General features: G+C 37.2%; 2 protein-coding genes across 2 annotated transcripts in view; both read left to right on the forward strand.

Moving 5' to 3' along the window:
* LOC127744497 (cytochrome c oxidase subunit 1) overlaps positions 1-42 on the forward strand; it is a 44,773-nt gene extending 44,731 nt beyond the window's left edge. The window contains exon 2 of the mRNA XM_052256627.1: positions 1-42. This exon is cut by the window's left edge and continues 457 nt beyond it. The gene's annotated coding sequence lies outside the window, so the exon portion shown is untranslated.
* LOC127744498 (cytochrome c oxidase subunit 1) overlaps positions 1-42 on the forward strand; it is a 3,772-nt gene extending 3,730 nt beyond the window's left edge. Inside the window, exon 1 of the mRNA XM_052256628.1 lies at positions 1-42. This exon is cut by the window's left edge and continues 3,730 nt beyond it. The gene's annotated coding sequence lies outside the window, so the exon portion shown is untranslated.
* Positions 43-14,962: the final 14,920 nt, after the last annotated feature.

Here is a 14,962-nt window from a genome sequence, read left to right on the forward strand (position 1 = left end):
CACTCACCGGCCTAAACGACGAGCAAACACTCGAACGTGAGAGCAAGGGATCACCCAACGAATGGACGAGCTCCAAGGGGGGAGGAAAGAGGAAGGCAAGAACCATGCTTTCAGAGAAGTGGCGGTCCGAATCTTATCTGAACTGCGAGAATAACTGACTAAGCCATGCCATAAGGGTCATTCTCCAAACGGGACGGGGTCAAGCCTATTTGTTTTTTAGTGGGTTGGGTGACAGATCGGCCATAGGAGTGCTCCGGGATTTAACCCAGGGCAACCAATGTCGAGCATACGACGATGCCGCCCGTTTTCATTTCGTGGAAGTCCCCGGCAGAGGAAAGGGCTGTAGGTGATGGCGCGTTCTGCTTCTTATCTAGAGAGGGGCGCTTAAATCGTTCCTATTGGGTCGTGCGTGGCAGCTGGTATAGATGAATAAAGGCGGGCTGAACGGGACCTATTCTCTTAATAGGCGGCAAAGCTGAATAGGAAAGGGACTGATGAGTGCCTTTTTTTAGCCTTTCAAAAAAGGGCTCTCATGTGAAGCTAACATGGCTGGCTACATACAAGTATAGCCAAGTCAAGATGAGACGTGACGGCCTATATTCCCACCAACAGAGGCCGCAGCGGGACTATCATAGGAAAGCCCGCCCCCGCTAGCTAACATAGAAAGAGATTCCCGGATAGCAAAAGTCTCTATGTGAATCTCTTCCCGACCAGGCCAGGCCGAATCGGGCCACCACTTTGGATGGGAATGGCTCAGCCCATATGATATGCATCATTTGATGAAAGCACTCCAGTCGCTTCCTCGAAGTGGCTTGTCAACCACGCTTCCCCCCCTAAAAACAATGCTCCTCACCAACCTTAACGGCCTTGGGTTGGGGCAAGACAACAATGAGTAGTTTGCTCCAGGATTCTACCCCCTCGAATTTCTTACCTGTTCTACCATGAACTAATTGAGCTGTGTTCTGAGTATATACAACAAAGAGGAATTTGGTCCAATTTATAGAAACTGCTCACACCTCAGAAGATCACAATTTTTATCTGAAAATGTCTCCATGAAAAAATTCCAGTCTTGCAACTCATCCACCATAGGTTTCCCAACACGCCTCCTACATGCCCATTATGCCAGGAAGAAAACGAAATAATAAACCATTGTCTGTTCCAGTGTGAAAATGCGAAATTGATATGGCAAAAGGCAGAAATGGATGCATATGTACCTGGATTTAGGATAATCAACTTCTTTGATTGGTGGAGTTCAATAGTGAGTCTTCTAGAATGCCAACCAAATGGAGGCAGTAGGCTTCTTCTCATAGCGATTCTGATATGGAGTATCTGGAAGGACCGAAATTAAAGAGTGTTTGAACAACGAGCTACTCCACCGGAAGTGATTGCCACCAACGCTGCCAAATAACACCAAGAAATCCTTGCTCGTTTGCTGCGTCCTCAACGCTAGCTCCGTGTTTGTTATACTTTTCCATTTTTTCTTAGTTTACTTAATTATTTTATCTCACCTTTTGTCCGCTTATGTCCTTCACTTTGGACAATATTTATTTTTTTCCCTGATGAATAAAATAAATTGAATGTCTTTTTGAAAAAAAATAAAAACTCTCTCATTAATAAGACAATATAAAATTAGTTACACTATTTACTAAAAAATGCTTAATTATGCCGACTACTCTTATCATCTGCTACAAACTAAAGAGAAATCTAGACGTGACTTTAGTTTGGTTTTAAACTTTTGTAAACGAGAAAGATTTTGTATAGTTAAATTTTCAAAAATGTATATCAATTTTTTAAGTTATTCTTTCTATGCTAAAATGCAAATGCAATTTAAAATGATTTGTTCAACTCAAAATACTTTAACCACTTTTAAATTAAAATAAAATAATATTTTAATAACTTAAAATTTAGAAATATTTATTTTTTCCTTTTTAAACCTTAAAAAAAGCAAGTGTAACAAAGAGTACTAAAAAAGTAAGTCAATATATTTTTATATTCAATATCTAATATAGAATATATTATTTAAATTATTTTATTTTTCTACCCTAAAATAATAACATGATAGTACTAATACATAGTCAAATTTAGTATTGGACACTCACTAAAACAAGTTTGTGTTACTGTTTCATAAACAAGAAGGGACTGTTGTAGTTATATAAAACAAAAATTAACCTATTGAAAAATTATTACATGTTCCAATGTACTATGTAAAATAACGATGTTCTTAGTACTACCAGGTATCTTTGTACTTTTTGTCTTTTATCAAGTATTGTATGACTATTTCAACCACATGAATGTCCAACCAACTACATGTAGTCTCTACTCATCCATCTCATATTTAATACCAGAATTATTCTACAAAAAAATTATTACGTACATCATATAGACATGGAAAATAAATCTGCTTAAACAAAAATGTGATGAGTCTGAAAATTTGCATATCTCAAAATTTTAAAATTTGAGAAAAAGACATTGATTTCTAATTTTTTGGTTCGTAAACATTTAAATTTCTAAGAATTTAAAAATATTTAAATTTTTGACCTCTCAAAATCTAGACACATCAATTTTTGGGTTTAATTTATTCCATTTTAAAAACTCTCTCACGTGTGCATCCTACCAACCAGATTTTTTCTCTCTACTGGGCTGTTCAAGACCATATTTTAGCAATAAATGATTGAAAGCCTGCCATGACGGAGATTTTAGTAACACTGGAACAGATACATGCATCTTATATTCAAGCTATAGAGTTTACTAATAGCGATGTTCCTGCATGTTGTTTTCTTTTGCTTACCATTTTCTCTCACAGAATATGTTTTTGATGACAACTTCCAGTAGTAGGTTCAGCCAAATGATATTAAGAACAATATAATTCACTATACCCTCGTACAGTATCATATTAGTTATCTATCATAAATCAAATAATAGAGAAAAATGATTATATTACTAGATTTAGAAGAACCATATACTGTTGGATCAATTTCGTATTGGATTTAGTTAAATAGTGTTTTAAGGGCATCGATTAGAAAAAAAAAATAAAAAACTTAAAAAGAATTTACATTTGCATTACTTTTTATATTCAAAAATTTTATTTAAGTATCATTAAAAATTATTCTTAGGACACTCAATAGCAAGACTCTCTTATTTTCTAGTATTATTTTTAGTTTTTTATATAAATAGAATCGATGATTATATTATAAGTTCACTTTATGCATTTTTTTTTCTACAAAAACTTACCAGTGTTCATAGGATGAGATGCCTTGTCTAATTTCACACCAAATTTGTAAAAATTCATAACAAGAACGAGATGCAACATATTCTCCACAAAAAGAGAAAATTGATTATAATTTATAACAAAGCAAATACAAAACTTAGCCCAAGCCTTATTCAAATGGAAAATGAAAGGTAGCAAAACAAAACATACAATCAGCCATCAACACGAGCCTAATTCAGAAATAACCATTAATTATAGAAAGAAGTTCTCAATATTGAAGCAATGGGAATTGGCAGTATATAACACTACTTGTTAGTCCAATTGAAGCAATTAAAACTAAATTATCAAGAAAACAGAGGAAACATTGTTTTAGCATTTATGGGTCTTTTTTTTCTTTGGGAGTATAGGTATGAACGAAAGCAAAATCTGGAAAGTTATATGAATATGAAAAATCACAACGGAAAAAATGAGGGGATCTAAATAAGAAGTAGGAACTATACTTATACTATACTTGAGTCTTGGAGCATTTGTCATATATACCAGTCGTAGTCCTTCTTTCTAGTATTATTTTTAGGGTTTTTTTTTTCTAATTTTAAGTTCTTATATAAATAGAATATGAATTTAATTCTGATCCACTGTTGGTAAAATCGTTTTATACTGCATCTAATCACATAATGTCACATTAATAAAAATAACTACCTTTTTATATTGACTGTATCAATGGTCATCTAGGAGAATGATTATAATTACATGTAAAATATTTGACACCAGTACATCAAAATTAAACTCAAAATATATGATAGTTTGGATTAGTTTTTTTAGTGAAAAAGTACTTTTTTTTAATAAATATTTTTATTCAATTTAAAACATATTTGAATACGTCTTAAAAAAAATATTTTTATTAAAAAAATAAATTATTTAGGTTTTTTAAAAATTAGCAATATCTTACTTTTAAAAAGAGCAAAAACAAAAGATGTTTTTAATATTAATTTTTAAAAAAAATTATCTAAATATTAAATAATTTTTGTCTGTTAAAAAATGATCTTTTTAAAAAGATAAAAAAATAAGTACTTTTAAAAAAAGCCAATTTAAATTGACCACATATAAAATTATATTATAAATTCACTTTGTGGAAATTTAGCAGATCTGCGTATGACGAAAACTTCTTTTCTCGTGAAAATTTGAATGAGTGAATGACCACAGTGTGCATGTTTTATCTCAAACTATTTTAAACAAAAATAATTATTTTGCTATTCATATAGGACATAGTATAGTCCAAATAATTTTACTAATTTTTTTTTTGTAAAATTTAAAATTTTTTCTAGAAACACTCACTAGTGTTCAAACTTCAAAGTATAATCTGCCTTTTATTATTTCACATCAAATTTGTTAAAAAAAAACAGATACAAGTCATACAACATATTCTCGATAAAAAGAAGAATGATTACAAGAAAGTAAATACTAAACTTAGCCTAAGTTTTAATCAAATGAAAAATTAAGTTGAAAAAAAAGATAGCATAACAAAACATACAATCAACCATGAATATAAATCTGATAATTTTTTGCATTATACTTCTTTAGTTTTGCCACTTTTATTACAACTTTAACATAAATTCAATCTGCAACATCTTCTACTGATTTGAAGTAAAAATGCCTCCACTTCTTTTTGAGAAACAAAACCCCAATAACTCTAAAATTCAATTGCAAAGCCAACTGCAATTACCAAAGTAAAATTTCCATTTTTTCAACTTATCCCTCATGCCATTTTCTTCATCAAATCCTCTAGTATTGGAATTTGAGTTGAACTATTACTAGAACAATTTTTTGACAAAAAAACCTGACAAGTTATTATGTGATAAGTTTAAATGGTTTAATGAAGTTATAGCTGACATGCTATTAGGAAATAGGAATTGTGTCTGAAAGTTGGTTATTGGAGACATTATAAGATTCAAGTGATTTCATATCATCCATCATCTCAGGAATCTTCCCTTCCAAATGATTGTATGATAGATTTTAAGCCATGAAATCCAATAAACAAAGTAATTCCTTCTGAAATAGTTCCAAATCATTTGTTTTTTGACAAGTTTATGATGACCACAAACTACAAGATTCTGAGGTACTCAAATTCTTTTTTTTTTTTATGACTTCATTTACATCCAGAGTATGCTATTGTTCTTCTAAATATTTGTCAACCACAATTGAATGGTATGCTGATATGTTGAGAATCATTCTTTGCATATTGTTTATGCACCGAATGGTCCAAGATTTTGAGGGAGGACGGTTGACACAATTATTATTTTAGCCATATATAAATTATTATTTCATATTTGTAAGTTTTTAAAAAATATAGAGAATTTGAGAAAATAAAAAAATATAAAACTAAACAAGTGAATAAAAATAAGAATAAAAAATTGATAATTAAGAGAGAGAGAAATACTTATTCATAAAATATAAAAAAGTTTGACAAATATCAATTTTACAGAGTTAGTAAAATAATTAGGTTTACTATTTAATATTTTCAATCATTTTTTTATTTTTTTAATATTTATAATAATGATGTATCAAGTATTATTAATTAGTTTATATTTATTATACCATAAACAAAAATTTATTGGGAAAAAATACTAATATAATAAATATCACAGCGATAAAAGAATAATTTGAAAAAATATTATATCAAGAATTTTTTAAGATAAATAGGTCTTTAACAAATAAATTCCTGATCAATTTAATGTTAAAACAATATTGTTTTGCCTAAATGAATAGAAACAAATAAGTCCCGGACGAATATGAATTTAGGGACAAATCAATTCCTATCTTTTTTTAACTATCTATATCGACACTTAACGTCTACTTCACTAGTTTAATGTTCCAAATTAACAATTTCTATCAGTACTTGACGACGAAACTTACAGAAGAACCCGTTGTCTCACGAAAATAAAAAACAAAGATCAAAGTGACTTTTTTTTTCATAAAAAATCACGTTATTTTTCATAAAAAAAAAACAGAAATCGAATACTTTTCTTTTAACTTTAGCATGTTGGTACCTATCAAAAAGTTCTCGATCACGCTTTGTTTCTTAGTTTTGAACCATTTGAGAAATCTTCCATTTGTAAGTTCGGATTCAATTTGGTTGCATGTGATGATAATGTCGAATTTGGTGGATGAAAGATGCATTATTACTTTCAGAATTTAAACTATGTAATTTATTTATCTAAACATTAATGGCACAAAAACAAATAAATTAAAAGCATCAAGTCTCAATTTGAGAAATACATTTATAAATTTTAACATATTTGAGCAATATAATGTCATATTAATAAAAACAAGGTTTAATTATTCTGTTTATTTCTATAGTTTTGCGAAATTTTTAATTAGATCTTTATATTTTTTTTCTTTTTAATTGGGTTCGTGTACCAATTTTTTTCATCAATTAGGTCCTTCTTGATAGTAATTAGCTTAATTGTATAGGGATCTAATTAAAAAAAAAATTAGTGCAGGGACCCAAATAAAAGGAAAAAAAAAGTGTAGAGATCTAATTAAAAATAAATTAGTGTAAGGACTCAATTAAAAAGAAAAAATATAGAGATCTAATTAAAAATTTTACGAAACTATAGAGATTAATAGAATAATTAAACCTAAAGATAATTATTTTATATTAATTGCGTGACCACATCAATAGTCACTACAACAAAACATTATTTTGACGACGGTTTTTTTTAATACTTGGTGACGGTTTTAGCTGTCACTAAATGGTTTTGCGACGGTTAAAAAAAGCGTCATAGATGTGAGCGTCGCCAGCTGTCATAGTGACGGTTTTGGACCACCGTTGGTAAGGAGTGTCGCTAAATTGTTTGTGACGGTTTTTAAAATATAAAACCGTCACTAATTTGTAACACTTGTAAAGGTGTTTTTTATACTGTATTTCGCGACGTTTTGAAACTGTCGTTAAATTATTAAATCCTGTGACAGTTTTTAGGCATATTTAGTGACTATTTAAATCGTCACTAAGTTAATAGTTCTTATGACAATTTTTAGGCATATTTAGTGATTATTTAAACTGTCACAATATTTTTAGTGACAGTTTTCAATTTAAAACCGTTACTAAGTTATTTATTCCTGTGACAGTTTTTTCTTATATTTAATGACTGTTTTAAACGGTCATAATCTTTCCAATATCAAAATTTCTATTATCAAAAGTTGAATTCTTCATAAATGACATTGTTTTTCAACAAATCCAAATTCAATCCCACAAGTTTTACAAAAATAGCAACAATGTATTTCAAAAGTTGAATTCTACAAGTTTTAATTACATAGTAATAATCCATATGTAAATTCAAAAAATTCCAACTTAATCCAAACTTGTAAACCTAACAATTCAATCATAAAACTCCTTTAAACATTTATGCGCTTGCATAGAACCTCTTGATCAGTCAGGGCACCCGAAATCATTCGTTGTTTACACGCTTGCACCACCTCCATTCCCTCTTCAACTGTCCTCTGCAATGTGATACATAAGAGCAAGTAAACCACTCAGGTTAGTCAATTGAAACTAAACCCCAACGGATGACTTTGCTGCCAAATTCTATGCTAGTTCATTACCAGATTATTTTAACCCACTAAATCAATTTAAATATACATGCTCAACTTTGGCAGAAGATCTCAAACATACCTATCAGAAGGTGGACAACTGATCCCAAAGAATGGCCAACACCGAAAATGGGAAGATCTTGGATTTGATTTCCGAAGTTGGCTACAGGCACCAAAGCTATTCGAGTACTTAGCCAAGGAAGTAGATCGAAAGAAGGGAATCCCCGAAATTCGATTCGAAGGGTCCTGCTTATGGACCTTGCAAAGGGAAGAGGCGCCGAGGAGAGACAGAACGAACAGAAGCTGAGAGATTCACCTGCACCCACCCCCATTTAGAAGGGGGAAGGCACTCCGGTCTAAGGCAGTCTATAGGCCGATGCTGACGTACGATCCCCGCGAAGCTCCACACTTTAAACAAAGGGAGCTATGTAGACAGATTTTGTGGTCTTTACTTTCGTGTTTGGAGTAGGTAAACTGTGAGGAACAGCAAGAAAATGGGTTTTTAGCCAAAACAGTGTGAGTAGCCCGCCCCAATCAATCAAGCGTAGCGATCACTGAACGATTGATTCTTACTCTTATTATATATAATTCTTATTCTTGGATGATAATATATGGTGGGAACAATGAAGCTGATTCTTCATCTGCTTCATCTGTAGGTTGCAATCCGTATGATTTCTTTTATCGATCTACTGCTAGCTTTCGCTTATCCGATGCACTCAAATCCAACTACTTAAACTGGGACCAATCATGTTGATTGCCTATCCGACCCAGCTTTCACAACTGGTTTGGTTTTTGAATCACAGACTTTATCCTCTCAATTGGGGAGGCCTCTAGTCCTCAGTTCTATTAAAAAGGGATTCTTTATGGATTTTCTTACCAAGGAAAGCAGACAGTCTATTGCAGATCTTCACTTCAATCATAGGAAGCAGAGAGGACTGGATTTGGATACCGTAAGGCACATGCAACAAGACGAAAAGCGTCAGAAAAGGGATGTGACCATGAAGAGGTTGGGCTGGTTTTGAGCTGCCCGATTTAATCTTTCGGTACCAGACACCGAGATAGGCTAGCCTTATTCGATACGATAAGACAGGTAAAAAAAGCAAGGCCGGGGTCGAGAGCCCATTTCATATTCTCCGGTTCCATTCCAGATCGAGTGAGCCAATTGATTGATCTTTCACCGGGGAGAAAGCGCTCTCCTCATATTAGCTTACATAGCTTATAGGCTTCTTTCCTTGCTGCACTCATAAACTCCGGTGGTAAGGTCTTGGAAGCCTTTGATTACAGGTCTAGTTGAACTAGCCTTTTCACCAGCCATTACGATATTAGGTGTACCGTGAGTGGAAGGAAGGCAGCTCTGACTTCATGAGCTAGCAAAGATAGGTCTGTAAAGAAATGCATCTCTTATCCTTTGATCCTACTGGCCTGAGATCCGTTTAGGAATTGTGGGTGCGGCTTAGAAATCAACTATGTCTTTCAGGAGTTGGGCAAGGGAATGGTATTAGGGAGGCTCCACTCTATAAGAAAGAGGTCTCCCCTGGGTGGAGAGAGTTTGGGGATCTATCCTAAGGGGTTCCTAAACATCTTCTTCATCAGGTCTCATGAGTCAAATCTTTCATCGGCAGCCATAGCTCCAATCCTAAATTAGCTAGTTCAGACGATTGAACAAGAAACCCCATGAGTTGTTGGGTTCGAAAGATATGATTGCTTAAGAAGAAAGAGATTTTACTCACTATGGAAGGTGCTGTTTTCAGTTCTTGTGACTACGCTTTCTGTGGTTCGAGATAGAGATTCAGAGTAGGAAAATGCCTTACTTTTCCCAGCTCGAAAGTCATGACCCGGTTGACCCTCTTTCAGTTCCAGAGATATAGAGTTCAGTAACTGTAGGGCTTCAAGACCCTGATCGGAGGGTAGGCAACTCAGTAAGTAGAGTCTCTAATGTTAGCAAGATCCGGTAAGGCCATAAGGCACTAGAATCTCTCTTTAAGCAGGAAGGCACGTAGACACTGATTGCACCCACTTCTATCTTCTGAGACGCGACCATTCGAACGGGTGCATCGCTACACCTTTCAGAGCCCCTAGAATCAGATAGTCGGGGGACTTATGATCTATTTCCTAATAGAAATATCATCAAAGGCGAACGAACAAACAGAACTAAGCCCAAGGAGAAGCCAAGACAGATTTGGATGTCCTCTCGGAAACCTGTCATCAATAAAAGCAACTGATTCCCCTCGCCCATTAGCTTCATCAAATTCATGGCTTTAGCACGCCCTCCCTCTTATAAGGATAAATACCTATACTATTGAACTATAGCTCCCCTCTACGAGATGAACTCAACAGAGAAGAGGGGAGGAGCACATATTTATTATATATTTGAATATATAAAGCTTTTTTAGTTTCCTTGCAGCCAGTTACAGGCGAGTCAGAAGCCCTTATAGCAAGTGCTAGCTCTATTTATCCTATTGGGATTGGAGCAAGAGTGGAATGGAAGAAAGAAAGCTGTCCTTATCTTCTCCTCCAACCGGTACCTCCTCCCGACATGAAGGAATGCCCGATAATCCTTCGGGGGCTGGTATGTCCTTTCAGTTCTGGTCTGGGGAACGCCGATCAAAGAAAGCACTCCTATACTGCCTGGTGTTGATTCGGCAATTTGCGTCTAGTGGGGAGCTTTGTCATCTCAAAGAATAAGCGGATCTTCCCTTGCATGCGGATCTTAAAGTCGTGGATCTCCTGATGGCCGGTAGCTGCTTTCTGCTCTCCTTATTAGTGCCAACTCCGCTAGGTAGGGAGTCTTCTACAAGTCGCATTACTGGTCGATGACCTGATTTTGGAAGCAGTCGAGATGCCTTTCCTTGTAGGAATCGCTTTCTTTCTAAACTATTAATGATAATGATAATATGAGACCACCAAGGCTTCCCAAAAGATTCTGACAGAAGAAGATTCCAACAAACAAACGTTCGTATAGGCCGGTTATCATCTACGTAACCGCAAACTTGCTTTCTTCAAGGAGAGTGAAGCCCTCGAAAGAGGGACGAGCGGAACGGCTTCGGTATTGGTAAGCATTTGCCCGCCGGGCTCAGTTTGGGCTTTCCAGTCTCGTTCCCTTTAATTGCACGATATAAATAAGGAGGGATATCAAGCGGGAAGGCAGTGACGGTGAGGGAAAGGCAAGTAGTCAGAAGCAGGAAGCAGCAGTAAGAGCAAGAGCAGTCCGCAAAGCAGCTGGTTGAAGCGGGATAATACTATGAATGTTGAATGGGAACTGGGAAAGGAACTGCTGGGGGATGAATAGACCATTACTTTGCCTTGTTCAATGTTCACCCAATCTGCTCAAAGTATTTTCAACTCTTTCATGGTATCAGAGCACTAGCTCTTGGGAAACGTTCAGTTGGTTTGTGTGAAGTGTGGTCTGAATACCTTGTTACGTCTTTTCTCTTTGGCGCTGTCCACCGCTGCGGCTGCATCCTTCCCCCTAAGAATAGTCCTTAGGAAAGTCTTTAAAGGAGGGGAATCAATTCCTTGGAGAGAAGGATTCCTCCCAATAAGGTGGTCTAATTCCTGGAATTCTTGTTCCACAAGTTGGTTTGAACGGAACAAGCGAGAAATCCCATTCCAAAAAGGGGCAGCCAGATGAGTACCACAAGGGATCCAAGGTGCCATCATCGATCTCAGGGTGAAACTGTCTACAGATAGCATTAATTATTTGGAAAATGAGTGCGCTTAGGATCACTTTTTTTATACTCGCTAAGGGATAAAGGGGTATCCATCAAGGATGTCAACCTTGCTTCGGTCTCTGACCTGGAATCGTCCACTTTTCTATTTGATCTCCTCCCGGCTAACCCGCATCGTTTCAAGGGACTTCGTTCCTCTTCGATTCACAAGGATTCAATCTGCCCTCTCTTTGAAAAGAACAGGTAAACTCCCAGTGTACTTCTTAGAATGAATGCCTCCGGGGCACTGGAAGGGGACAAGGTCCTGGCTTGATTGATTCGTCATTACCTGTCGCAATCTTATCCGTCTTATGGCTTTTCAAGGTCTTCTTAGCGTCATCAGAACAAAGACGAGTTCTTTCCGAGGTCCTATGCTACGTACCGTACCGATCTCGGTGACTCAATTTCCATTCCTAGGGCAGCTGCCCTGTTCTATCTCTTTTCTAGGTCTTGCGGCAGGTAAACAACGACTTTAGATTCTGCTGTGGGGGTTGAGGGCCTTTCCCTTCTTGGGGCCTTTCGGTCTACTTCTCGTTTCTACGCGCACCAGTTTTCGTTCACTTTGTTTTCTCTTCGATTCTGGTTCGGAAAAGCATGGATTTCGGGTTTCAATCAAGAGCATCCGCCACCCCTTCCTTTTAGATGAAGGGAGTTTTCCCCAAGCGTCTTCCTTGCCAATTAGTCACTATGGTCGCTACTCTATGAGAGAATGTGGGTGCGAACTCATCCCCTAATCTCCTTTGATCCCAGATTCCATTCTATTTCCGAAAGCGGTACAAGGAAAATCAATCTCTCAGCCAGTCACAGGTAGCCGGTAGGGAGCAAGTCTTCTAATCGAGATTCCTAGTCTTATTCTGTATTTATGACATCTTATGTATTAGAAAGGTCTGGGCTAGACTAAGAAGGAAGGGAGTGAACCCGCAGTCAAGTATGGCAAATGCTGACTTTCCAAGTAAAGAACTTCTCGATAGGAAGAGATAGAGATTATGTTTAATTACAAAGAATTACATTTTTTTAATCTTACAGGAAATGAAAAGAACGAATAACATTTAAACCAAGGTCAAACTCAGAACTGAAAGACAACAGAACAGAGATTTTCATCATTCCTAGCACTATAAATCACTCTATCTCTATATCGCTTTAAAGCAAGGTAGGCATGAAGTTCCCTTCGCTTGGTATCCGCGTAGCGTTTCATACGAGTCTGAGCATTCTGTAAATTACGCTTAAGGAGAGAAAGTATTGCATCTCGATCTCTTAACAGTTGCTCCAATTCTGAAGGGACCCCATCGTCCGGATGAAACTTAAGAAGAACAGGGGGGTCACGACCATACACAGCTCTGAATGGAGTCATACCAATGGAAGTCTGGAAGGACGAGTTGTAACAATACTCAGCCCAAGGCAAGTAGGAAACCCATAAACGCGGAGTCTCATGAACGAAGCAACGTAGGTACAGCTCCAAACATTTATTTAAAGCCTCCGTTTGCGGGTGGTACGACGAGCTCATATTCAAAGTAGTACGTACCATGAAGCTTACATAAATGTTTCCAAAAAGCACTTGTGAAAGCTTTATCACGATCAGAAACAATAGCCCGCCATGGAGTTTCACTATAGTGGAAACAAAAGTCTCAGCAACTTGGGAACTCGTGTAATTAGCTCGATGGGGTGCAAAATGGCCGTATTTTGACAAACGGTCAACCACAACTATTATAACCGTGAAGCCGCGCGATGGTGGATGTCCCGTAATAAAGTCCATTGCAACGTCCTCCCATATCTGAGAAGGAAGAGGTAGGGGGCACAATAACCCAGCAGGGTGCAGTTGAGAGGACTTGGCGCGCTGACAAACCATACAAGACTGAATAAACCGTTGAATATCCTGACGCATGCCTTTCCAATAGAACTGAGCCGCTATGCGATGGAAGGTGCGTAAGACGCCAGCATGACCACCAACCGGAGTGGTGTGAAATTCGCGAATAACGGTTTGAAGTAACTCTGGATTGTCCTCAGACAAAACTAGCCGGTCATGGTAAAATAACAACCCCTGTTTTATCGAAAACCCCTCCGAGGCCCCAGGATCTTGAGAAAGGCGTTCACGGAACAGCTGCAACGGAACAGAAGAGCGAACGGCGGCATAAATGTTATCCACGAAGGTAAAATGGGAGACAGTCAGTGCCATGTAACAAACCCGTGATAAAGCATCGGCAGCTTGATTCGTTTTACCGGCTTTGTATTCGATGGAATAGTGAAATCCCATGAGCTTCGGTAGCCTGTTCTGGCCTTTGAATAACTTGCTCGGAAAGGTGCTTTAAACTTTTGTGATCTGTACGAATGATAAAAAAATGTCCAAGCAAGTAGTGTCTGAATTTGGCAACGGCTTCAGAGATAGCGTGGAGTTCCCGAACATAAGCTGACTTCGATTGCATTCGTGGCGAGAGCTTCTTCGAAAATAGGCGATTGGATGGCCGTCTTGACTGAGGACTGCGCCGATGCCACACCCTGATGCATCAGTCTCGACAACAAACGGTTTCTGAAAGTCGGGTAAAGCAAGAACGGGCGCCCGAGTCATAGCCAGCTTCAATGCGTCAAAAGAATGTTGGGCCGCATCAGTCCAAGAAAACTTGTCCTTCTGTAATAAAGTCGTGAGTGGGCCTGCAAGTTGAGCATAGCCTAGTATGAAAGGCCGGTAATAACTGGTGAGGCCAAAAAATCCCCTAAGTAGAGTTCTAGTAGTTGGAGTAGGCCAAGCCAAAACAGTTGCCACCTTTTGTTTTGTTGGTCCATTTCAACACCAGAACCGGACACGACATGGCCCAAAGACTCTATCTTGGTCTGTCCAAAGGAGTACTTAGAAGGTTTGGCATAGAGAGAATGGGCCTGTAGACGATCCAAAACGAGGGACAAGTGATCCAAATGCAGTGGCCAAGACTTGCTAAACACTAATATATCATCGAAAAATATCAAGACGCACTTTCGGAGCAAATCTCGGAAAACCGAATTCATCAACGATTGAAATGTGGCCGGGGCATTGGTAAGCCCTTAGGAGTGTCAAGGACCTGCCGATAACGAGTTAGGATGGCACGTAAATCAGAGGGTGTAGACTCTGGAAGAGAAGACAGAGGGTCGGATTCCAAGTCAAGTGCAAAATATGTCAATGTATAAGCTTCAGCAATCGCACCTGTGTCCTGGAACCGTTGGATGTTATGGAATTGTGCCTCAGTAGGGGTAGAGGACTTTTTCCCCCTTGTAATTGAACGAAACATTAAGGTCAAATTTCAAAGATGCTGTACTATAATAAGCTATATGGGCTCCAAGAGTTGAGAGCCACGAAGCGCCCATGACAACATCAGAACCGGCTAAGGGCATAACAAAGACACCGAGGAATAAATGATGTCCCTGTATGCAAATGTCCAAGTTATGAATGAGACCTTCAATAGGTAACCTTTGTCCACTGCCAACCATT

Source organism: Arachis duranensis, unplaced genomic scaffold, assembly GCF_000817695.3.
Source record: "Arachis duranensis cultivar V14167 unplaced genomic scaffold, aradu.V14167.gnm2.J7QH unplaced_Scaffold_44811, whole genome shotgun sequence".
NCBI classification, from domain to species: domain Eukaryota; kingdom Viridiplantae; phylum Streptophyta; class Magnoliopsida; order Fabales; family Fabaceae; genus Arachis; species Arachis duranensis.